Genomic DNA, 26,527 nt, shown 5'->3' with positions numbered 1-26,527 from the left:
GCCTTCCCCACTGCAGAATTTCTTTTGCGATTGCAGCTTACGTTCCGCAAGGCTTTGTGTCTGACTGGCAGTTGACTAATGTCACACGTTCTGGGGGAAAAAACTACAACTGAGGCTACGGGCATCATGCGTCCTACTTATCACATCGGACGTCAGAGGAGGTCCTCGACGACGGCGCATCGACATCATCGACGCAGGACGCAGACGCCGAAAAACGTTTCGGAAGCAGCACAGCTGTGGTGATTACATGTCATAGATATGGAATACGTCGTCGGACCATCCCATCGAAAGAACGTTACTAGGTAAGAAAGTAACTTGTTCTTTAATTGGAACCATCGAGAGTATTCTCCATTTATGGATATCGATGCCATGAGGGATGTGTATATCGCTTGTATTTCCCCTCCTAGCTTTGGGGCCTATTCCAATCTTCTGCAAGACTGCTCCCAGAAATTCCCACTCCACTCTATCAAAGGCTTTTTCCGCGTCATTTGACAATAGGACAGGATCATTGGGAAGATCATGGGCCACGTGGATAAGGTGTAGTATTTTGCGCATGGAGTCCGCTCCCTGTCTCCCGAGTATAAACCGACTTGATCTGGATGGACCAGACGGGGCATTAGGGTCTCCAGTCTAGCTGCTAGCACCCTGGCATAAATTTTGGCGTCGCGGTTAAGAAGGGAGATCGGACGGTATGACCCGCAATTTGTAGGATCCCTACCCTCTTTAGGAATCACTGTTATCAATGCCTTTTTAAAGGAGTCTGGGGCCTGACCTGTCTCTAATATCTCATTAAATAACTCTGCCAGGAAAGGGGTGAGTTGTTTGGTGAATGTTTTGTAGAAGCCGGCTGTGTAGCCGTCTTCTCCCGGGGATTTGCTTAGTGTTAGCCTTTTAATTGCATTCTGGATCTCCTGTTCAGTAATTGGGGAGTCGAGGAACTCAGTTTCTGCGTTCGTTATTGTGTGCATAGTGATGGGTGATAGGTAAGCGGTTATGTCCAGTTGGCCAGGGATTATTTCAGAGGTGTAGAGCTTCTCATAGAAATTAGCGAAGGATTCTGGGATGGTACGGGGGACAAGGGGAGAGGGGGTGGGATCCTCAATGATCTTGTTCACTCTGCGGTCTGCTCTTTGATCCCCAAGTCATCGGCTTTATCTCCTTTATCATAGAATTTCTGTTTTAGAAAAACTGTAGTTTCTGAACCACTTGGTTATGTTCTAGGAGTCGTAGTTCCTCCCTTTTTAGTTGGGCTGTTTTCATTTTCCCAGGGTCCACTTTAGTGTCTTTCCTGATTTCCCCCTCTAAATGACCTATTTCATCCCGCAACCTTTGTTCTATGATCCTCCGCTCCCTTTTCTTGGAGGACCCTTCTCGTATTGACACCCCGCCATGTGGCCTTACCCGTCTCCCAGACTGTTTGTTTGGAAATCTCCCCGTCATTATTTGTCTTGAAATACTCGTCAATTTCAGACGCCATGCTCATTTTAAAGACCGGGTCTTTCCAGAGGGTCTTGTTACACCGCCACTTCCCTCCCAGAACAGGCAGATCAGCTCAGGAGATATCTACTAGAACCATGTCATGATCTGACCAGGTTATCAGGGTAATGTCTGAATGTTGTGCAGTGGTTGTGAGGTCGTTTGTGAGATATATGTAATCAATGCGTGTGAATGTGTGGTGGGGGGGTTGAATAGAAGGTATATCCAGTTGCGCCAGGATGCATGCTTCTCCAGACGTCCATGTCGTACAAGTCCATTATCTCGGCCAGTTCGGTTCGCCCCCCCTTTATTTTGGTTTCTTGTTTCTGGGTTACCTGGTTTCCAATCCATATCGGGTTCAGCCCATTGGTTGAAGTCTCCCCCCAGAATGACATGCCCTGTGGCCTCTAACGTTATTTTCGGGATTGTTTTCTGAAGGAATGCAGCCTGCTCGGTGTTTGGTGCGCATACAGTGGCGATAGTCACGTTCACTGCGGCTATTTTTCCCGTTATCAGGAGCGTATGGCCGGCCACATCAGACCATGTCTTCTCCACCTCAAATTGGATCCCCTTCTTGAGTAGAATGCCAACTCCTCCCTTCCTTAGTGAGCCCGAGCCCCAAAACTCGAGGCCTTCCCGCTTCCCCAGGATGCTCCGTTCTTCCCCTTTAGCAAACTTGGTCTCCTGCAGGAGTAGTATGTCAATGTTGGATCTGCGGAATTCCCTGAGCACTAATGACCTCTTGGTCGGGGAGTTCAGGCCCTTCACATTGATCGACGCAACTCTGAGCGAGCCTCTCACTTTGAGTTTATCAGGTGATGTCATCGTTGGATTTCTTTGATGTGTCTTTCACTACAGGCAACCAGATTGTTGTTCGATCCCTTAGACCCACACAAGCGTTGCGGATTAGATCAGATAGTGCTATTATTGTTCCTAAATTTCTTTTCTCCCCTCCCCCCCTGTCCTCCCCCTCCCTGAGTCCCTGCCGTTCATCCGAAACCAGGAGCTGAAGACGTGTTGTCTCCAGCAGTTTGACGGCGTCCGACTCGGACATGATGGAAGAGTTCAGTCCAGTATCGAATCACCAGTGGGGGACCGTTGCCTCTCGGTCCCATTCAAGTATACCATCGTAAGATATCGTTGAGCCCCCTTAACCCACCCCCCCTCCATAAATCTCAACAATAACATCAAAAAAGGAAAACAAAGGTATAACGATACGTGCGTCATCCGGCCAGTTCTGTGGGTGTTAGTTTCCCCCTTACTTCAGGGGGGGGGTTGTCGCTGCCGGACGCTACCATCTCTACGGTAGTTATGTTGGTTCGTGCCAATAATTGCTTGGCTCCGAACCGTTGGTTCGTGAAATGCAGACCTTTGGGTCGCTGAGTTCAAGAGATCTGTCCTCGTTTCCCATTTGCGGGCGTGTTATTCGGGCGTCTGTATTTTCTTGATCCTTTCACTCTTTCTTCTAGGGCCCTGGAGTTCCCATTGTGTACCAGCCTGGTCAGTCTCGGCTCTTTCGCCATCTCTAGTGGCCATCCCGAGAATGTCCGCGATACAATCCTTGATCTCATCTTCGGACCGAAGGACAATTTTCATGCTGTCGTGCTCAAATGTAAGAGAGAAGGGGTATCCCCACCTGTATCTCGTACCTCTCTCTTTGAGCCACTTGGTCAAGTGCTGCAGAGGCGCCTTAACACCAACGTGAGCGAAGATAGATCCTGGAAGATAGTGATTTAATGCGCCGCCCAATGTGAGTGAGTCTCCGGACCTGGCCTTCATCAGGATCCTATTCCTGTCTTGATATCGATGGAATATTGCAAGCATGTAACGGGGACCACCGGGGGGTCCACTTGCCCTATCGATCCGTTCTGTTTTGGGTTCGTCTATCTCTTCATCCGCCATTATGATTTTTATGATGATGTGTATCGTGACCTTGAGTGAGTCTTCAGTTTCACCTTCAGATTCCGGGATACCAAAAAATCAGAGGTTATTCCTTCTTTCCCTGTTTTCCAAGTCATCAATTTTCAGGCTTATCTCCCCTTCCTTCTTTTCAATGTTGCGTAACCTCGCGTCCATTTGGGCTTCAAGAGTGTCAATGGACGCTTGGTTGTTCTCAACACCTTCCAGTCTCTCCTCAAAGTAGTCCATTCTCTGGGTGATCCTGTCGATCTTACCGCCCAGGTTGGTTCCCAGGGTCTTTATCTCAGCCAATAATGCTGCGATATCTCCCTTGGTGGCAACAGCCTCCGCTCCAGTAACATCCGTTGCCATTGTTATTTTCTGGTCAGGGGCCAGGAAGGGCGGAACGTAGGCGTATTTGGCAAGCTTGTTATGGGCGTGCATGGAATGGTTCTTGAGTTAGAGGAGGCACACGCCCTTGGTTCGGGGCCCCCACCCTCTATGCAGTGATGTAGGTTCGTGGAAGCGAGGGGATCCGAATATTCCGGTATCCGTGAAGCTTTGGAGGGGCCCCCGGTGCAGGGGAGGTACCCCTCACTGATCTCACTGGCGTTCACTCCTTTTCACTCACTGCTTCATTTGGTGGGCTTGTTCACCCTTCCTCTCCCTCTTCCTCTTGATGTTGTGATCCAACTAAGTGCTCAGTGGCGTATTATGGCGTGTGGATACCTTGGGGCCTTCCATGAGATGTGGGAGCCCATGCGTACTTGGGAAGACTTTCTCCTTCCTTGCAAAGCGATCTCAGGCATCGGTGTCCGTGCTGGAGGGAGCGGTGTGTACTCCGCAGGCGATCCGTAGTGTGGAGAGGAGCCGGGGATGAGGGAAGGTAGAGGTTTGCATGCGGAGATACGCAATGTTTATAACTCGCGGATGGCCATATTGAAGTGTGTTTTAGGTACACACCGTGTGGTGTCTTGCTGGCATGGAGGGAGAAATGGACACCCTCCCCCTCTGTGTTGCGTTACACATCAAGGGACTCCGTCGACACGGCCACCGCACAGATGGTTGGGCCGGCTCGGGATAGTGTGCTGGATTTGCGCCCTGATGTCCTGCCTTCCCCGTCCTACAAGGTGTGACAAGTGAGGAAGGGCCCGGTTCGTGTGTGCACCGGGTCAGTTTTGCAATGATCTTTCCTGGGGGGTAGTTGACACTGCAGCACGCATGCCGTGACCTCGGGCAACACGGGCAGCTTCCCCCTAGAAAATCCCACGGATCAGGGCCTCCATGTAGTGCGGACTCCGCTGCTGCTGCTTTCAACGAGTGCCCATTAAGACGCCACTCACCTTTATCGCGGGCGGGATCCCCTACGCACTCCGGTAGATCTCCAGGCGAAAAGCATGCAGAGGAAGGGCTCCCGTCGAGCGGGGGTCGTGTGTTCTTTTGTCCCGCGGTGCCCACACCTCAATCCAAAGCACCTCGGGGGAGGGGGGGGGCAGAGGGAGGGGGCAGGTCTCGTGCACTTCTTGAGACTCGGGCCAGGGGCCTGCCTTCGGATCCGCGATGTCGGGTTGCCTGTATGGGACTTTCACTTTCGTTTCTCCTCCTGTGGGAAAACTTCAATCGATGTTCTCAGGCTTCACACGTCCGATTCTCTTCGGATTTTCTCCTGTAACGACGGGGGGTCTTCCGACACACGTTTCTCTGTTTGACTCCTGTGAGGGGGGCCGTGATGTGGGGGCTCAGCTCACATTACAGACCCACGAAGACGGAGCTCACACGGGGAAGCAGACCATCCGTGCGCCCCCTGGTGGCCAGTCGGTCGAGGGGGCACATTTTTAATAGCCTCTTCAACCTCCTAAACAAATATTGGGTCTTTTAATGAGATGTTGGGTTTCTGATAGTCAAGGGCGATAGGGGGCAGGGAGATGTTTTATTTATTTTTACATTTATAGCAGTGCACACAATCCTCGGGCATCTACGTAGCGTTCCCCAATGTGCAAGACCCCCAAGCGGGTTACAACAAACAGGTGGTTATTTAGAGTATAATCTTCCATAGCTACACCTCATGGTACAAGTGGGCTAGTAAGAGATGCAGGTAGCCGTAGAGTATATTGTAGCCAAAATAAATTGTGTATACAGCACCAAGCTATAGGTCAAATCTGATATGATACAGGTACAGCTCAAGGCAGCAGGTCAGATCTGGTGTGTTTCAGACGGGTTAGATAACATAAATAGTGAAGCGACTGCAGACAAATCTGCTACGATACAAATTGAGGTTATGTATACAGTGTAGAGAAGGAGCCGAGTACCCCCAACTCAACCATATTGCCTATGTGTTGGGTACCAGAGTGTGAACCTAGAGCAGTACCAGGGGAAATGCCTATACCCAAGAGAATCCTGGAGGCAAGGTTCCCTTTGAGAAAACCATAACTGCTTCCAAGACAGTATGATGGGTATTTGAATGAAAACCCAGAAGGGAAAGGACGAATGCACGAGAAAGCAGATTGGTGACATCATGCGAGAGTCGAGCTGACGTACATAGAAGAGATGCAGGGACGAGGGAATGCAGGTATTCTATAAGGCATCAAGAACATATCAAAGATCAGCAACATCTTGGTCTCAAGATTAAGAGGCTTATGCTGAAGAAACAATGAAATTATTAAAGTCAATTCAGGCGTGTACAGATGCGAAGTAACGCAAGCAGGTGAAGTTTTCATGAGGCAAGCTTTATAGTAAAATAGATTGCGGCAAGCGCCAATATATATGTGTGTGTGTGTGTGTGTGTGTGTGTGTGTATATATATTTATATATATATATATAAGTACGAGTAAGGAATGGAGTCTTCCACCACACATTATAGCAGAGCCAGACCAAAAGAAGGAAAAACTTTATTTTCCAAGTGTGTTGCAATAAGAAAATAAGTGAATTACAGATGAATTTCAGAAAGGCGAGGTTGAACGAACTAAGAAGCCAAGGTCGTTTCTGGCTGGAAAGAACAGGAATCAGTTGCAATCTGTAAAGGAATGAACCACCTTTTCTGAAGGCGTGGATCAGAACAAAGAAGTCGGAGGCTCATTGGAAAATAGTCTTTTTAATACGCCTTCGCTTGATTTTATGGTCTCTAGTCACATGGAGGGTGGAAGTTGGATGAGCATGATGGTCACACCTACACACGAGGGCAGAGTGCATCTCTACTCCCCTGTATTCTGCAGGAACAGAGAACATTTTCAAGGACAAGTTCAAAAGGCCTAATTGACAGCAATCCACTGAGGTGATGATGGATGATGTTCTAATTTGTGAGAAGCTATGGTTATGACCAGCTTGCCAAGCACCTGGCAGTCTGGCCTGCGTGCTGTTACCGTGGGTGGAAGAGGGCTCACGGAGGTTACAAATCAGCCAATGGTAGGGGGCCGCATAATTAGGAGCCCTATAGTTAAGCGACCAATGGGACGTTGAATATTTAGTGAAGTTCATAGTGACCTGTTTTGAGGGAAGGGCTTAGTTGCCCCACCTGGTGTTAAGAAACCAATCACCTCTTTCATGCCCATTAGATTAGTATGGAACATATACAAAGATATTCCCTTGGACCCAATCACACTTGCTAGTAGGTTTTGTAGTTTGCCACGTAGGATGATGTTAGTAATACACAGGATGTACATCACCTATGATGAGATTTTAGTATAAAAGAGTGCTTTGTGTGAAGTTCATTGAGACCTTGCTTTGATACGTCCGATGACCTCCCTTGTACTCCCTGTTTTAGATAATTGACATTAAAACAGTTACCTTTTTGCCTACTTTCTGGGTTGTCTTGATTATTGATGTTTTGAGTAATCTCTGCATCCCCATTCATCAGAGTATTGCTACCTCGTTTTAAAGGGCTGGAAGTTCTTCGGTTCACGTGGTAGCAGAGGATTTTTAGATTTCCATCGAGATAAGTAAGCTTTGGGGTCCCCAGCAATATCGGATGCTCTCTGACATTCGGCTGAAAGGTCATGAGGCTCCCTATAGATAGCGGATTATAAGAAACGCAAATGCTTGCAAGCTAGGGTAGACGGGTCCTCTGTTTTCAGTCAGAAACCCCTCCCTGCATCTATGGGAAGCTGATCGGACGAAAGGTTGAAGAGGCGAATTAAAGAGGTGGACGATCCCGAGAGCTGAAAAAGAAATAACACAAATGGGGAGTACAAACTGAATGATTTGGCAAAAAGTGTGAATGGGCAGTAAGGGAAGACCGTGAAAAGAGACATATGAGTAACGGTGGGTTGGAAGGGATTGTCCACTCGAGACAATGATTGTCGAGTTTAACAGGGATAATTGACTTGAGACGATAGGAGTGTCGAGTAATTTAAGAAGGTTGACTTGAGACAACAAGCGTCAAGCAACGAACCCTGTGAGACGAGGAGCGTCACAGTGGGATATACTGTCATGGTCATGAAGTTACGGGCACAGGCATGCAGGGGTCGCATGCACAGGAGACCTGGGTGGACACTGTCCTGGCGCCTTTGGCACCAGGCTCATGAACAAAAGTAAACCAGAACATCCATTTAACACCAAAAAGCTTTTATTATGGACATAGCACTTCAGATGCATTAACCTTGAACATTTCATCCATTAAACAGGATGCATTAACCTTGAACATTCCATCCATAAAGCAGCCCCAAGTGTATTCTTGGGTGTGGCTGCTAATGGAATGCCTTTGCACGTGCTCACTCTCGAAGTGGCACGGTGTGGCTGGTCAGCCGGCCCTAATGGTTGTGCCCACAATCTCGGCTATATAAGCTGCCCCGATCCTCAAGACAGCCGCTTTGCGTTATTCTGCACTTGCAAGCAGCGTAACGCTCACCGTTGCCTGAGGTCAGACTTACATTTGAAGATCCTGCATCCTGGACATCCTGCTTCCTGCCAGCATACTTACCAACTGGGGGAAGCTGTTGTTACCTGTACATCTCTTTCGGCGAACTAAGTATTCATCTTTACACTTTCCGGAACACCGAAATCTTCATTTTGGCACCGCAGCACGACCCGTTCCGTCGTAGACCGCTGCGCCTGCCAGAAAAAACAGAAGACAAAGTTAGACATCGAAAAAACAGTCTGTTTAAGGTTGCGCTTCAATATACTTCACGCTTTCCTTAAACCCTCACTTACCTGCTGTCGAACATTACGGTAGCATCCATCTTCCATCCAGCCGCGTCTCGCGTCTCACCGCTGCATTGAGACCGATTTCCATCTAAGGGAAGAAAGCGCAAGAGAGACATTATTGCAGGCATAAATAGGAGCAACATATAAAGACATTAAACGGAACGAACAGCATCAAAAGAGCTCAAGAAAGACTTACGAATCATAAGGAGAAACATAGATGCAGCTGGACTGGACTGATCCTTATCAGGGATCAGTGAAGGAACTAGATCCCATTTGACGCACTCCTGCAAGAAGTAGCACGATGGAGAGCTTATCTTCCATAATTCACAGGTGAGCTTTATGGGCCGGCGTATGCTCACAGAAACCATACTTTGGGGTGAAGGGTTCAAGAGGTACAACAATCACAGATTGGCGCACTCACATGTCCATGCAGGAGCAGTATCACCATGTACCACCGCTCACAGCTTTTCTACTGAGGGAGAGGCCTGAAGGGGTGATTCAAGTTCAGGGAGGGCTGCAACTGTACCCCAAAGCCTCCGCAGAGACCAGGTGAGCGTAACATATACCCAGTTTCCTGAGTTTTAAAGAACGTCAGCCGGATCTATTCCCTAAAGCCTTATTACGGGTGACGTAGGAGACAAACTTGTTTTAAAGAACAGTTTAAAGAGGGAAGATCACACTCAACCAGAGTATTTTTTAGGGGTGAAGAGGTTGAGTCTTGAAATATAGACTGGTATATGTGACCGGTCGAGTATGTCTGTCTGTTTTGTTTTATGTGACTGTGTAACGGTGACAAAATATAGAGGAATTGGTAAACGTGGAAAGGAAAGACGAGAGTTGAAAAAGTTGATTATTTATTGGGACTTGATTGATGGTGTTTAGTGAAAACAGATTAAAAATAAAATAAGCGTGATATAGAGGGTTTGGAGCCTGCGACGATTGGTGCAAGCTCATATTGTATTATTTTTCTGAAAAAGTACCTGTTTGAATAAAATTGCAAAGTGTAACGGGTGAGAATTGACCGTAGAGTCTGACGAGTCAACAATGGAGGATATTGCTCCGCTTACGCACCTGTGTAAACAGCTTCTGAAGCATGCACCCAAGCTTAGACGGTATAGTGCGGAATGGGTTAAGGGCACGACAGATTTAATGTTTATGCCGTGGCCACAAGGGGGATCATTATCAAAAGCGGTTTTGCAGCATATGACGACATATTTGCATGCTGCGAACATAGGAAAAAAGTTAGACAAACGACTAGTGAGCTAAGAGCTCTCGAAAATGTACCAGGAGAAGAGAGAAGAGTCACCTCTTATAGATTGGATACTTCATGTATGCACAGAGAGGGGGTGTGAAGAGCCTTTTGCTCTACCCGCCTCACCCGAAGCAGACAGCGATCGTAAGAAAGATGAAGGGCTGTACCCAGTAGGGGAGCTCAAGGCAGCAACAGGGTATAGTAATCCGGCATGAGTCACCTGCGCAAAGCAGCGACGAGGGCCCGCAGAAAAATACTGAGAGATGTAATCTCGAAGGTCCGGAGGGACAAGGAGAGACGCGACAAGGAGAGAAGTGAACCAAGTACATCCTTAGAAATAGGAGAGATCAAAAGATGGAAAGGGGAAAAGGATAAAGCTGATGAGGTAGCGCTTTTACAGAATGAATGGATGGGAGGTCAGATTTTGCTCAAACTCGATGGTAAGAGCATCAATGACGTAAGGCAAAGGGAAGATCGTGATGAGCAAGACAAAAGAAATAGCGAAAGAGAAGAGCAGCTGATAGAGGAAAGGGTAAAAAGAAAGGATAGACAGAGGCAGGAACAATTGTACCTAGATAAGCAACAACGAGAAAGGGAAAAGGCGGAAGAACGGAGGAAACATAACAGGCAGAGGGCAATTACAGAATGAGAAAAGATAGAAAGAAAAAGAGCAGAACAAGAGGAACAAAGATTAAGGGAGAAACGGATACAGAGGCGAAGAGATGAGGACATACGAAGGGCGAATGAGAGAACTGAACTGAAAAGAAAAGAGGAGGCAAAAGCAAGAGAGGAAGCAAGAAAGCGTAGAGAAATTGATGATGATGTAGAGCAAAAGAGAAGGCAGAGAGCATGCAACATTGATCTCCTGGAAAAGGAAGTAATGGATCCTGGCACTTCTCCCCTTCCCCGCACTTGCGATCCGAATGACACAAGGCCTAGTCAGATTGTTATTTTGTCCTCCCTTGGTTCCCCCTCCTTGTCTTGTTGTGCCTAGAAACACTTGTTTACAGGCGCGTTATAAATGCCACATCATATCATATATCTTCAATCTGAGTCAGTCAAATGTCGCTTTTGCAATGAAGAGGGACAAACCGAAACTTTAAAGCATCTCCTTATTTCCTGTGTAGCCGTTCAGGGTCTGGAAATGATTTATTTTAAGAGATTTGCCAACCTTTGTTTAATCGGGGATGTAGACCACAGTATAGGAATGTTGTCTGGCAGGATGGTCAACCTCTACTGTGATAGCTGTGACAGGATTCATGAAATATTTAAATTTGGACGGATCTTTAACTGTCTCGGTTTTACAATGGGTATATTTTAGCTGCACGTAATTTTCTTGATGATCCTTCTTATCGTACATTCTTCTTTTATGAATGCCTTTCGATTTTAATGGATTCTGATTGATGTCTTAAATTTCGTTTTAATTGTAAGCATTCATCCGTATAAACTAGCCTGTTTTTATGTATTTTCTTGTTTTTTTTCTCAAGTTTTTATTAGTTTTGATCGTTTTTTGTAATTTGTGTAAATTAGATGTTTGTTTTGAATGATTTGTTGAAGGCTATTGTTTAGACATATAACAAATAAAATAAAAAAATGTATATATTCCTAATGTAACGGAAATACATTCTCCCCACATTTCTATTTCACATTCACACATTTTTTACATCCAAAGTAAATGGCACCTACTAGCTAATGAATATAAACAACATACAATTGGGGGCAGTTACGGTACAAACCTTTAAATATGAAGTCCTCGTTTTTGGGGAATGGATATTCATCTGCCATTTAAATAAATTAATTTCTTCACTTTTAAAGCACTTGTACTCCATGTTTTGGACATCATGTTCCTAATGACATGTTATTCTCATTGAATGGACTTTGAATGTTTTAATTTGTATTCTTAAGTCTGTTTGGGGTGAGTCCATCATTGCAAATCATAGAAACTATTTGTAATTAAAGTGTATTAAGTTAGGAACAATTGGCTTGTAATATATGCTTGTGAACTCTAGATCCTAACAGACCTGTGTTTCCTTTTGTTTGAAAATACAGTTGTGTGGAAATGCCAGTAAATGTGCTACGCGGTTGAGGTGGTTAGCTGTGAGTTGGTTTCTCATGCAACTTACTTAACCTTGTAAACACCATTTTTTATATAGTTGATAAAACAGCTCTTTCGCTGTGATAAGAAATTACATTTTTGGCCGTAAGGGTTTAATGTTAAATAAAAGTCTACATAATCAGTGAAAGAACGACTAGTGGTGCATTCCATGCTGATTTCAAATTCTAGTGATCTGGAAGTGAATGCATTGTTTAGAGTTTTGCAACCTTTCATAGCTTTTGGTGGATTAGGGGTGTTTGTAGTAGGTGTTACAATAGATTTCCAAAATTAGCCCTGGTGGGAGCAGTTTGGGAGGCCATCCTATTTTTGGTACATTGGCTAACCTCTCAGTGTCTTTCCTAAATCCAATCGCGGTAAGGTAGCAGAGAAATCAAGGCTTAGTCTTAAAGTGTGTGAGTGGTCTAGGTCTACAATGAGTCCAGGCTGACTTTTGTCAAGAAACACAAAGCGACTGTCCAACGCTGGTAGATCTGCATGAGCAGGCAGAGAATCACTCTCAGGAGGGAGGTGTGCGGGGGGGGCTACCCCTGGGGTATTCAAGGTGTACTGGGGGAATGGGCTCCTTTACTTTGGGCTCAAAAATCCTGTGGTAGTAAGGAGTGGCCAATTTTAAAGGTTGTCCACCCATTTCCTACTGGCCCCAGATGGGTGTAAAAATTAAGGAGTTTGTTAGGTCCTGTCAGATTTGCCAAGCATCCAGTAATTATGGCGTGGTAATAAAGCCCCACAAACCCTTTGATTACATTAGCTGTGGGTGGGCAGCCGGCCTTTCGAGAGAATTGGCATGGATATTGTAGGCCCTTTGGAACCCCAGACCTCTTTGGGGTACTGGTACATTTTGTTTGTCGTACGACATGTCACCTGGTACCGAGAGGCTGTACCCTTGAGAAGCATCTAAGTCCCAGGAGTGGAGCAAGCTTTAATAGGCATATTCACCCGGGTGTGGAACCTCCACCCATCCCTCCAACTACACAGAGCTCTCATTGTCTACAGTAACCCCTCCCCTTCGCAATATGATCAAAGGCCCCTTTGGTATGCAGCACTCTGGTCTGAGGCTACTTCTTTTGAATGGGTGTGCTTATTTGATGTCTGGACCCAGGAAAGCTACCTGTTGATTGACTGTCTCTGGAGGAGGTTGTTTCCTACCCTCACAAAGAGATCAAAGAAGAGGCATGGCCATTCAGGTTTCTATCGTTTCACTTGGCAGGACCTGCCTTTCTGGCCAGAATATATATAACCTCCCACAGCTGAGCTTGCTCACAGGAGCCGACGTGCAATATCAAATTGGATGTGGCTGCAATGAATATGAGCAGTGCAAACCACCATGCCCTAACTCAGGCATGGCTTATATAAGGAGTTTAACCTGCAATCAGCATGGGCTAATCATGATCATCGTACATTATTTCGTCGGGCTCGGCCTTCCGCGTCTTCAGAACGTGCTTCTAATCGAGCCACTGTTGTTTCCAGCTCTTTAACTTTTGCCTTTAGCTCTTGTGTGGTCTCTGTAGTTTCCTGTAGGGTAGCTTCCGTGTTAGTGACTCTTTCGGCCAGGTTACGGGCATCCTGCCTTATTAGTTGCATGTCCGATTTTATTTCTCCTCTCATATCCTCAACAGATGTTCTCAGTGCTGCAATCGCCTGAAGGATCTGGGAGTCACGAGGGTCAACCGCCAGGGTTGGTGGCTCGACCATGCTGTTCCCTTCCTGTGGTGTCTATGGCTTTGGCCGGGTTGTGGTGAATGAGTCCATCGTTACTGTTCTGGACCTATTTTTGGGGGGAGACATTGCACCACACAGGGGTTCCAGTTTTCGTGAAGCGTGATGCTAGCTCTAGTTTTTGCGGTCTGTAGCTTTAGTTCGTTTTGGGGAGCCCGCTTCTGGGGGTCACTGCGGCCGTGGGACCAGATCCTGCTTTGATCCGTTTTCTCTACGGCTGACCGTATATGGTGGTCAGGCGTAGCTGTGGTGTAGTTAATGGCGCAGTGCCCAGTTCCCTGTCTGTGGGTTGCGCAAGGCGGTTGGCCTCCCCTGTCCCGTGGATGTTAAAGTGGAGCAGTGTGCTCCTATGTGGTGGGTAGCCACTTACTTCGCTTTAGATCAGGTGGGTCCACGGGTATTGTCTGGTTCGAGTTCCCAGGTGCGTATGCTTCGTGGGTGCTGTCCCCACCTCTGCGTGGGTCCCCGGCCGCTCGGAACGGCCCACGTGTGTGAATCCTCCTCTTCGGTCCTCAGGTCTGTCCCCTGCGTATCATGTGCCAGGAGAAATCTTCCTCGAGCGGACCACAGCGGGGCCCACGAGTCCCCAGCGTGGTCCCTCAGCCGTGCCAGAGAGAGCCGCCTCGGGGAGCCGGCGCCCGCTCCGGAAGGGCCGGTGGGGATAGCGATCAGCGGTTTGGCCTGTTGCGCGGCTTCTTTGTCCGGGGCCCTCTGGGTCCCACTGCCGCCCGCTGCTCTCAGGTCATCGCTATTATTCCCCTTCTTTCTTGCCTCAGGACGGGTCAGCGGGACCCCGATGGGGGTGTCTTTTTTGTCCGCGGCGGAGACGAGTCGCTGTGGCAATCTGCGGAGGTCTGTCGTCCTCGCTCTGGCCCCACAGCTCTCAGTGGGTTTCCCTGCTACGGGCCGCTTGGTGTGGCCGCCATATTGGATGCCGCAGGGGGGAGTTTTAGGGCGCCTCATTTCTGGCGTTGCCGGCGCCGATTTTTCTCCCGGTTTTGGTCGAGTGTGCCTAAAAGGTTCTTCTGTGGCTCTGTTTAGTTTCAGCTCCGGAGCCTTAGTATTTAGCAGCAATTACTTATGTTTCAGGATCATGGGCAGGAGCTCCTCGAAAAGCCGACTTCACTGCATGCGCGTTGGCCACGTCCCCCTAATCATGATCATCGTATCGTGGGCACCTGTGACCTTGATCTGCTCAAGTAGGGCCGGCATTGCAATCAGGTTACTGATGCAGTAGTGCACATGTGTTCACTATGTTTTGGCATGGAGCTTATGATCAGCAGATTACCCTTTCTAATGGATTCCTTACTCCTACAGATTCCTCATCTATGATCCCATCTACAGCACATCTTTACTAAAGAAACTTTTCCACCTCCTGGGGGTGCAGCGCAGCTCTGTCCTAGGTACCCCACAACGGATATGACAATGGGACAAGTATATATTGAGGCGCCGCACCCTGTGACCTCAGTTTTTTTCTGCGTACTGTTTGCTGTTCGGAAACTCACTCGTTGAGCTTTTATAATTGTTTGTCAGCGCCATACCTACCCTGTCGAAGGCTTCTAACTATGCGCAGATTGCAGCTGGCAGATGTGCGTCTCGGACCTGCTGCAATTTTGTCTTTATTGCTTGGGCAATGATCATGACAAACAGGATTGCAGGTCTTTCCAGTTCATGCACACTAAGGCCCTCCGGGAAAGTGCATCGAAGATCTTGACATTCATCCACAAGTCAGATTGAAGCTCTGCGTTCTCGTGCAAGGTCGCCTTGCCTTGTTCGAGTGACCGGCTCAAGTACCTTTCCCAACCCAATCCTCCACCCTCGCTATCTGCAACGTCTGCTTCGGATGCAGCGCTGTCTGGTCCAGAACTAAGATTCAGTATGTACTGTAATATTATGCACGTTGCCCCCAAGAAGAGGCACTCCTGCCATTCAATGTGACAGTAGAGAAGCCCCTGTGCTAGAGGTGTGGGTGAAGCCTGCCGCTGCTCCGGCAGTTGAGAACTGCCAAAGAAACACTGCCCTGCTCCTTTGGATCTGGCATGTCTATCCTCTCATGTCTCTGAAGATTTTGGCGGTTCAGGCCACAATGGTTAACCTGAAGACCTCCACCTTCCCTTCCACCTGACAGTGCGAGTAAAAGACTAGACACCTGGGGGAAGAAGGGGTTTGCATCAGGCACTCTTGCCCTATGTGCTATGACTGCCTCTTGCGCTCTGGCAGTGTTCTCCTTCAGCCTTTGATCTGCTGTGGCCAATGCGGCTGAACACATCCCTGAAGGGGACATGCTGGATAGGATTCTGGCCTTGGTCACTGATGACAGGGAGACTTCCCGCCCAATTTTGCAACCAGGGCTGGACGCTGCAGAGTGTGTGGGCAGGTTCATTGCCACAGGTATGGTGTTCAGATGTCACTCGTGGTTGAGGACGTCAGAATTTACAACCAATGTCCAATCCAAACTTTTGGACCCCCTTCGATGGCCAGAACCTTTTTGGTGCCAAGGCTGGTGACCTCCCTCTACCCACCCCCCCCCCCCCCAAAGTCCAATTTTTGAAAGCCATAGCTATTTCCCTGGGGCTAGTTGTGCCCTCTGTGCCGTCAGCTAGGTGTAGGGGTTTTCGTCCCTCCCCAGCCTATGTCCCAAGAGGTTGTGGTCAGTCTGACCCGGAGTAACTGCAGGGCAGGCGCTTCCCGATTGGAAGAGGTAGAGGTGCAGCCGAGGGCACGGTCCCCTCAGCTCGCCAGGGCTCAGAACCTCAGTGATGGACTGTGCCACTTCTTGAGGGTGGGGAAGGCTTTCCCTGTTCAGCTCGGAATGGTCAAGGACCATGTCCGATGCTTGGGCCTTGCAGGTCATTCGGCCACCAGACTGACTCCGGATCGCATCCTCCTGGAGGAGGTTGGTCAGCTTCTTTCAAAGAGCATGTACGAGTTGGTAAAGTGCTCAGAACGAAGTAGGGGTTGGTACACCACCTATTTTCTGATGCTGAAGCAGGACGGAGGCTTGCATCCACTCCTGGATCTGCAGCTGCTGAATTCTTTCCTTTGCAAGGAGACATTCAAGATGGTTACTCTAGCCCAGATACTGCAAGCCCTTGACCTGCATGACTGGTTGGTATCAATTGACCTTCAGAATGCCTAATCCACGTACCGATTCATCAGAAACACAGGATGTGCCTAGGATTGTGGTGGGTCAACATCACTACCAGTTCGGAGTCCTGCTGTTCAGTCTTTCGGCTTCCAGAGTTTTCACCAAGCCTGCGAGCAGCGGTGGTGGATCACCTAAGCAGGGCGGGCATTCAAGGATTTACCTAACTGGACGACTAGCTTGTCCAAGCTTGCTCACCTGCTCTAGTGTCCAAGGCACCTTCTCTGCACATGCACTCTATTCACAGCCGGGGCTTTTTCCTGAACTTCAAAAAAGTCTCTGGTTTTGTCGTCCCAGTATTCCTGTCCAAGGACTGTGTGGCTAACATCTTGCGGATGGTCAATGTCCTCCAACCCCAGGAACAAGTCCCAGCCTCTGCCTTCATATACCTTTTTGGCTCATGGCCTCCGGCATCCTAGTGGTGCCGGAAGTGAGATGCACATGAGATTGCTTCAATTGCTTCTCTTTTACCAATGGTTGCAGTTTCAGGACCATATGTCAGACGACGTACAGGTTCGGGACCAGGTGGCTCAGAATCTGGCATGGCAGGCCGTGCGAGACAACTTGTTAAGAGGTTTGCTGTTTCGCTAACCTTGCCCACAGGTGACGGTGGTCACAGGCGCGTCTTTGACTGGTTAGTGTGCTCACCTGCAGGAGGTGACTGTGAGCACATTGTGGTCACCCGCATAGTCTCGGGAACACATCAACTTTCTGAAGCTGAGGGCGATTAGCCTGGCCCTGGTCTACTTCCTCCCCTCTGTGAAATGCAAGACTGCTGATTCTGACAGAAAATACAGTGGCTATTCACTGCCTAAACAAGCAAGGTGGTGTGGGGTCTGTGCAGAGTAGCAATGTGACTGGTTTTTGGCTCTGCAGAATGGCGTCTCTGATGGCAGCCTATCTGGCCAGAAGAGAGAATGTCACTTCGGCCTTCACGAATGGGAGCTCTGCCAGAAAGTTCTGGAGGAGATTTTCTCCATTTAGGGAACTCCTCAAGGGGACCTCTCCACTTTCAGTGTGAACAGGAAGTGCAAGTATTTCTGCTCCAGCGAATCTCCTCGTCGGGGAGCTCCTGGGGATACACTTATGGCCAAGTGGACTTTTGACCTGCATTATGCATTCCTGTCGATCCATGTCTTTCCGCTGGTTCTCAGAAGATTGCACCTGTTCCAAGCCACGTTGAACTAGATCGCTCTGGACTGGCCCCGGAGAACGTGGTATCCGGTGTTGCTGGACATGTCCATCTGCCCGGCGCGGATCCTCCACCCGAACATCAGCAGACTGAACCTTTATGCTGGTCTACTGCGAGGCGGAGATGCAAGCAGTGGGACTGTCAGCGATGTTCTTGATGTATTCCTCTCAGCTTGGAGGCCCGCAGCCAACTCTGTTTCTGCTTGTAGATGGTGTAAATCTTAGACTTGGTGTCTGGAGCTTGGCCTGGACTCGTTATCCTGTCCATTATCCTGTGTTTTTGATTTTGTTGTGGCCCTTGGCCCAAGTGGGCCTGCAGATTGGCACTGTTAATTGATACCTCACCAGTATTAAAGTTTTCAAGAGGTCCCCAAACAGGGCTTGTTTTTCACGATTTCCACGGTTATGCAGTTCTTGTCAGGGTTCTATAACCAGTTTCCTCCATATCAGTCTGTTGTCCCGGAGTGGGATTTAAATTTGACTTTGATATTCCTTGTGGGAGCTTGTTTTGAGCCCCTCCATTCATGTTCTATTATGCTGCTCACACTTAAAGTGATTTTCCTAGTTGCCAACACTTCCGCAAGATAAGTGAGTGAGCTTCAGGTGTTTTCCGTTAAACCTCTGTACTTGGTTTTCTTCAAGCAGAAGCTGACTTTGAAAGTGAGGCCCTCTTTTCTTCCAAAGTTGTCTCGGATTTTCATCTCTCTCAAAAGATCCAGCTTCCTGTGTTTTTTCATCTGTCTCATCCGTCTAAGGCAAAGGCGTGATTCCATCTGCTCGACCCGGTGCGGGCACTCGGCTACTTTTTCGCTCTGATGGGAGAAGCTAGGAAAGATGACCTGCTATTCATTGTTCATGCTGGTGCTGGCAGCGCTGTGACCAAATGGACCCTGTCTATCCAGATTATTCTCTACATCTTAGTATGCTATGATCTGGTCGGAAAGGATGTCCTTGAGGGTCTCAGAGCCCATTCTACCACTGGAGTGGCTAACATCTCTTCCCTGCTGGACAGGAGGGGGAGTGGAATGCTCCCGGACATCTGTCAGGCGGCAACGTGGCTGTTTCTGCACACGTTTGCTAAGCATTACTGCTTGGATTCGCTTTTGGGGCAGGACGCCCACTTTGCTAGGACGGTCCTCCAGAGTTTTTTGGTCCTTGATCTCCTCCCTCCTCGAGGTTTTCATATGGCTTTGGGAGTCTTTCATAGAATAGAAATCCATGGGAGGAATTAATCAATTAGAAGAACAAATTACATAACTTTAGGTCATGTTCTTTCTGGTGGATATTCCTCCCTCAGATTCCTCATCTCCCACCCTACTGATCCCGCTTTGCGGATCGCTTGTACATCCTTGGTCCTGCTGCCCCTCAGTAGTCAGATTGCTAGGGGAAAAGGGTGGAACTGATATATACTGGCCCCAACGTAGAGTCTAGTGCGTAGGGGCGTCAGGCAGAGCTGCAGTTTGCCCACTAGTAGCGTTTTTCGGAACAGCTGCGCTGTGGATAGGATTATCATAGATGAGGAATCCGTGGGAGCCACATCCATCAGACAGAATATTACTGCAAGGTAAGTAATTTGTTCTCCAGAGGTGGAATTACCTGCATCATTTTATTAAATATATATTTTAAAAATACAGGACTCCTTCCCCCTTGCCAGATGGCAATTCCTCACACAGGCGTTGCTGGGAAGTTGGGGGTTGGGGAGCATCGGCCAACTTGGTGGGCATCGGAGGAGCTCTGGCCAGAGCCTCTGAGTTTACTAATGTGGAATCCGCCACAGTTTAACACTTCCCAGTGTTGAAGTAATGCTTAATATTATCATGTATGGAAGAAATTCTAGGATCCCAGGGACACTAGAACTACACTAGAACTACTCCTGGCCAGCACCACTGGGCAAGGAGTCGGAAGAAAGTATTCAACTTCGTGCATATGAAGAGTTGTACTTGTGTATGCGTCAATATTGAAATCTAGGCTAGAACATTTTTACAAGCCCAAAGCTTTTACAGCCCAGTGTTTTGTGTTACAAGAACGGTGGGATCCCTCCAGTGACTCTACACTGAGTGGCAAATACCTTATCCTACTGCTGCAAGCCAGTTTGTTAAGATGGATATACAAAATCGGCCCTGGTGATAGAGTTTTGGGCGGCCACCCTATTTATTGTAAATGGGGAAGACAATGCAAGGTTAGCCAAATCCCATTCAAGGTAAGGTAGCTGAGTAGTCAAGGCTTAGTCTCAGGAAAAGTGAGTGGTCTAGGGCTACAATGAGTCCACACACAGCAACAACGGTAATTCAAGTTAGACAGTAAGTATATAAAAATACAGTTATGTGTTAGGCCTTTAGTTGCACATTAAGCATATAAACATCACAGATAAATATTGTCACACAAAACCTTCTAACATATATACAGAATCCCTATTAAGAGACTTACCAGTGCAATACAGGGGAATTGTCTGTACTTACTCTGAAGTTACAAGACTTTATTTTCTATGTGCCTTTTTAAGTTTTACCTCGGAAGAAAAACCCTTCCTCTTTCTTGTAAATGAACTTTGGAGTATTGTCCAGAAGAAGGGGGCCATTCTTCTGGACCAAGAAGATTACCCCCTTTGTCTTAGTTAATTTAGAGTGTAAGGTAAGTAAATAGGTTTTGACATGACGGTGGACAATTTGCTTTTGACAAGACCTCCTGATAGACTCATTAGTTTATTTGAGGCAGGGAAACCCCTACTACAAATAGGGATAGGTAGGGCTTTCCTTTTCTTTTGCTTTAAATAAAAATCTATAATCAAAAACATGCCACCATTGTGTCAGACTCCTACTTCTGCACCCTTACAGGTCCCATAGAGATCTATGGAGGGGAAATTTGCAAAAACAAAATCTTTCCTGACAGTAGGTAAATATATAAAATGAGATGTTATCTATACAAATCAATTGGTTACTATCCATTTATTTATTGGGACCTGTAACCTTGTTTCGAGGGGATTGGGTCCTCCGACGTATTCCATAACTATGACAGTAATCACCACAGCTGTGCTGCTTCGGAAAATCTTTTGGCGTCTGCGTCCTGCGTCGATGGCCGCCCTCGAGGACCTCCTCCGACGGCCGACGTCAGTGGATGTTATAAGTAGGACGCACGACGCCCATAGCCTCAGTTCCGTTTTTTCCACGAACGTGTTCGCTTCGGAGATCTCGGCGCGCCTCGACTCTTTGGAGTTTGTTCTTTCGGTTCTTCAAACCTGTTCGTTTGTGAAGTTCAAGTCCTTTGTGATGTCCACCTCTTCTTCCACCCTGTGTCTGGGCTTCAAGAAGTGCGGGTACTGCGGGTCCAAGATGTTGGTGACGGACTCGCACGATGCCTGCCTCTGGTGCCTCGGGGAGGCCCATGACACGGATGATTGTGTCGACTGCCAGCCGCTTACGTCCAAAGCCTTGCGGGAGCGCAAGAAGAAACGGTCGGTAAGGTGTCCAAGCCCCGGAAGTCGAGGTCCGTGGGGCTTTCGACGGACGATTCGAGGGGCGACTCTCCGCATCATCATTGGAAGTCCAGTGGGTCTCGGTCCCGGAGTGGGTCCCGCCACGCCTCTGCCTCTTTGAGGCACTCCCGGAAGAGCCGTCATCGGTCACCTTCCCCGTCTTTATCCGAGGACTCCTCCCGTCAGCGGGTCGCTTATCCCACCAAGCATGCGACGCCGGAGGAATGGGCTTCCTTCGGTAAGAAAATGCTAGCGATTCTTGAATCACAGGGCACTAGTCCGTCCGCGCCTCTGAGTGGGGTCAGTCGTGATCGGACTAGAGACACCGCTCGTACGCCTTTGGGCTCGGGTGGTCGGCACGATTTGCGGGAGCGTTCCCGCTCGGACAAGGGGAATGGTTCTAGTCACGCCCGTTCCAGGTCCGGGTCCTCGACACGCTCGAGACCGTGTGAGCCTGTGATGCCTTCGAGGAAGACGTTGATGCCTGTGGTGCCGAGGTCGTCAAAGGACTCTCTCAAGGCTCCACCTCTAAAGAAGTCAACGCCATCGGCGCCTAGGATGTCAAGGGACACGCTCGGTGCTCCGCCCTCGAGGCCTGTGTCGACGCAGTCGATGCTGTTGGCGCCGTGTTCGGCGTCGACGCCGATTCACTCGACGCCTTTCGAGGCTGTTTCGATGGGGGTACCCCGGGGCACGGTGGAACCCCCTAGAAAGGCTCTGGCCAAGGTCAAGCATGGCTTTGTTCCCTATTCTGTGCCCTCTTTCCGCCACCTTGAGTACATTTCGGAGGTGGATGAGGGCTCTGATGATGGCATGGTTCTTGATACGGTGCCAGATGAGATTCTCTCGGGCCATAGCCAGATTGAGGACCTGCTTCAGTCCCTGCACGACACCAGTGGTCTGGACACCTCTCCGGAGGTGGAGTTTTGTAGGCCTGAGCCTGGCACCCATGCCGACTCCTCGTACCGGCGACTTATGTCTAGGGTCACCGAGTACTTGGGGTGGTCAGCTCCCCCAGGGGATTTTCTTCAGGATGACCTCACGGATATCCTCGATCAAGGTCCACCAACTGACCCGGTACTGCCGTTCCATATGGCTCTACAGAGGAGGGTGGCGGGGCTTGGACTGCTCCGGAGAGTCTCCCGGCAGTGGGCAAGTCTTTGCCGCGAAAATACAGCCCAGCCAGTAGCGACCCCTGCTACTTGACCAAGCACCCCACTCCGGAGAGTTTGGTGGTGCAGGCGGCTAAGGCCCCAGCAAAGCAGGCGTCATATCCTACCATCCCTCCTGATAGGGACGGCAAGCGCTTTGATTGTTGGGCGAAGAAAGTGTTTTCTTCAGGGGGTATGGCTCTTCAGGCGGCCAACTCCATATGTGCCTTGTCACGTTTCACGCACACTCAGTGGAACTGCTTCCGTAGTGGCTGAACATATTCCCAAACTAACGGGGTGGTTTTCTTGCTATAGTCCAGGATGGCAAGGACGCCATGTGTGAGGCCGTTCAGTCGGGTTTGGACATGGCAGATTGCGCCAGTCGGTCCATGGCGGTGAGCACCGTAATACGCAGGTTTACGTGGTTGCGGAAGTCGGGGTTTGCTCCTGATGTGCAGGCCCGGCTCCTCAACATGCCCTTTGACGGTGAACATCTTTTTTGGCAGCAAGGCTAACGAGAGCCTTGAGAGGTTGCAGACCTCCAAAACTGCAGCAAAGTCGTTGGGTGCTGCAGTTCGCCAACCTACGCCTTTTCGTCCAAGGGGACAACAATGGAGGGGAGGGTCCTTTCATTATTCCTCATCCTTTGGTAAAGCGAGAGGATCTGCTAGTCAAAGGGGCCACCGTAGGAGTGCCAGAGGTGGGAAACAAGGTACTCGAGGTGCCAAGGCCGCTCGGGCAGTTGCCTCTTTGCCCTCAGGCAACGCCGCAGCCGCTTCAGCTCAGTCATGAGGCCATGTCCCATGGTTCGCCGTTTGGGGGAAGGCTGGCACAGCATCTTGTCGAATGGCGTGCCATTACTTCAGATGTGTGGGTTCTGGAGATCATAGCCCACGGCTACTGTCTTCCCTCTCGGCAGAGGCCTCATGACAATCCACCAGGGAATCTCTCGTTGCAGAGTCTGGATCCGCTCCTTGTGCAGGAGGTTCAAGCCCTGCTGGAGAAAGGCACCATAGAACTGGTGCCTGTAGCAGAGAGGAACAAGGGATGGTATTCCCCTTATTTTTTTGATAGCCAAGAAAGACGGGGGATTGAGACCCATCATGGACTTGCGCAGTTTGAACAAACTCCTCAGGAAGGACAAGTTCAAGATGGTTACTCTTTCTCAAGTCCTCCAGGCCCTTCAACTTCAGGACTGGTTGGTGTCTCTCGACATCAAGGATGCTTATTTTCATATTCCGATCCATCCAAAGCACAAGTACCTGAGGTTCGCGGTTGACGACTCGCACTTTGTTTCGGGTCCTGCCATTCGGATTGACCTCCGCCCTGAGGGTCTTCACCAAGCTCATGGTAGTGGTGGCAGCGCATCTCATGAAAGGGGGATTCACGTCTACCCCTACCTGGACGATTGGTTGATCAGGGTGCGCTCTCCCGAGCGAGTCCTGGATCATCTGTCCGTCACCTGCCACTCCCTCCACAAGCTGGGCTTCTCCCTTAACTTGAAGTCCCACTTGACGCCAACTCAGAGGCTCCAGTACATCGGAGCAGTACTCGACACGTCCCGGGGGCAGTGTTTTCCTCCCCAGGTGAGGGCTCGTCACATTCAGCAGATGGTGCACAAGTTTCAGCATGCCCAGAGTCTCCCAGCGTTCGAGTTCTTCAGATTGCTCGGCCTCATGGCATCCTGCATTCTTCTGGTGCCAGAGGCCAGGTTGCGGATGAGATCTTTGCAATGGGCACTCAAGCTCCAGTGGTCTCAGTCCTCTGGCAGGATGTCGGACCCTGTTCAGGTGCTGTCCTCGGTCGCCCAGGACCTTCTGTGGTCGGCCGTCGAAGGCAATCTGATAACGGGGGCTCTGATTTGGCTACCCTGGCCGGAGGTGACGATCGTGACGGATGAGGAGCTCATGCCAACGAGTTGACAGTCAGCGGTCGTTGGTCTCCGTCGGAGTCCAGACTCCATATCAATCTGTTGGAGCTGAGGGCCGTCAGGCTTGCCCTGAAGGCTTTTCTGCCGACTGTGCGAGGAAAGAATGTCCTGATCCCGACAGACAACATAGTGGCCATGCACTACCTCAACAAAAAGGGGGGGCAGGGTCACTTCCTCTGTGCAGGGAGGCGATGCAGCTCTGGTTCTGGGCAATCCAGCAGGAAGTTTCGATCTCGGCAGTTCATCTGGCCTGAGACGAAAACGAGACAGCGGACGCTCTGAGCAGGCAGAGCGCGATCTCTCACGAGTGGGAGTTGGCTCAGGAGATTCTCCTGGAGATCGTTGCCCTTTGTGGGACCCCTCAAGTGGATCTCTTTGCCTCCAGTGTCAACCGGAAGTGCGAAAGGTTCTGCTTGCAGGAATTTCCTGAGCCTTGGGAGACACGTTTGTGGTGGAGTGGTCATTCCCACTGCTGTACGCGTTTCCTCCAGTCCCCGTCATTCCGCAAGTGCTGCAGAGGTTACAGAGGTTTGATTCCCGGATGATCCTCATTGCTCCGGCATGGGCCCGGAGGACGTGGTACCCGGACCTTCTCGACTTGTCCATCTGCCCTCCACGTCGTCTTCCCTACCGAGACGATCTGCTCTCACGGGAGGGGGGTCAGGTTCTCCATCCGGAGGTCAGATCCCTCAACCTTCACGCTTGGTTTAAGAAAGGTTGAGGTATAAGGATTTGGACCTCCCTGAAGACGTGATGGAGGTGTTGCTTTCGGCCAGAAGGCCCGCAACAAAGTCCCTGTACTGTTGCCGTTGGAGAAAGTTCTGCGACTGGTGCAGGGTTAAGACTGTGGATCCTTTTTCATGTGACATTCCTATGGTTCTGTCTTTTTTGCTTTCTTTGGCCCACAGGGGCCTGCAAGTTGGTACCATCAAAGATTACCTGGCAGTGCTGTCTATATTTAAGCGCTTGTCTGAGGATTGTTCTTATTTTAAAATCCCTTTAATTTCTCAGTTTTTGAAAGGGCTCACTAATGTGTTCCCTCCGTCACCTTTCCAGGTGCCCGGTTGGGATCTAAACCTTGTTCTCAAGTTTCTAATGGGTGCTCCCTTTGAGCCTTTGCATTCTTGTCCTTTGAGACAATTAACCCTTAAAACTGTGTTTTTCGTTGCGGTCACTTCCGCTCGCAGAGTGAGTGAGTGAGGTACAGGCACTTTCAGTTAAGCCACCCTTCACTGTGTTTCATAAGGACAAGGTTGTCCTTAGAGTTCGTCCTTCCTTTCTTCCGAAGGTGGTGTCGGAATTTCATTTAGGCCAGAAGGTTATTCTTCCGGCATTTTATCCTCCTCCACATCCTGGTAAGGAAGAGGAGAGGCTCCATAGGCTTGATCCTAGGAGAGCTTTAAGCTTTTATATTTCACGCATGTCGTGGACGATCAACTCTTCATTGGTTACGCTGGAAAGCGTTTTGGGACAAGCTGTGACTAAGCAGACTTTCTCTCGCTGGATTATTCTGGCAATTTCTGAATGTTACCGCTTGGTGGGTAAGGACCCACCGGTCGACTTACAGGCCCATTCTACCAGGGGTATGGCTGCCTCTACTGCCCTACAGAGGGGTATTCCTATTCGTAACATCTGTGATGCAGCCACCTGGGCTTCGGTCCATACTTTTGTACGTCACTACTCCCTCCATTCCATCCGTGGGCAGGATCTGGCCTTTGGCAAGGCGGTCTTTTGCTCCTCAATTTGATCGGGCATTCTAAATTTCTGTATTCTAAATTCTTTTCCCGCCTCCTTGCATTGGTACTGCTTTGGGAGTCTGTCATAGATATGGAATACATCAGAGGACCCAATCCCCTCGAAGAACAAGTTACTCTCTTATCTGGTAACGTTCTTTCGATGGGATGGTCCGACGACGTATTCCATGTCGCTCCCTCCCTGCCTTCCCCGCTACAGAATTTCTTAAGCAATTGCAGCTTACGTTTCCGCAAGGCTTTGTGTGGTCAGACTGGCAGAAGACTGGTGTCACACGTTCTGGGGAAAAAA

At 49.2% G+C, this 26,527-nt stretch overlaps 1 protein-coding gene across 1 annotated transcript in view; it reads left to right on the top strand.

Moving 5' to 3' along the window:
- Nucleotides 1-26,527, top strand: part of SLC30A9 (solute carrier family 30 member 9) — a 1,100,681-nt gene that overhangs the window by 666,491 nt on the left and 407,663 nt on the right. The gene's annotated exons all lie outside the window — the stretch shown is intronic.

This window comes from Ambystoma mexicanum, chromosome 6q (genome assembly GCF_040938575.1).
Source record: "Ambystoma mexicanum isolate Mex_15411 chromosome 6q, UKY_AmexF1_1, whole genome shotgun sequence".
NCBI classification, from domain to species: Eukaryota; Metazoa; Chordata; class Amphibia; order Caudata; family Ambystomatidae; genus Ambystoma; species Ambystoma mexicanum.
This window is presented reverse-complemented; position numbering and strand designations above follow the sequence as displayed.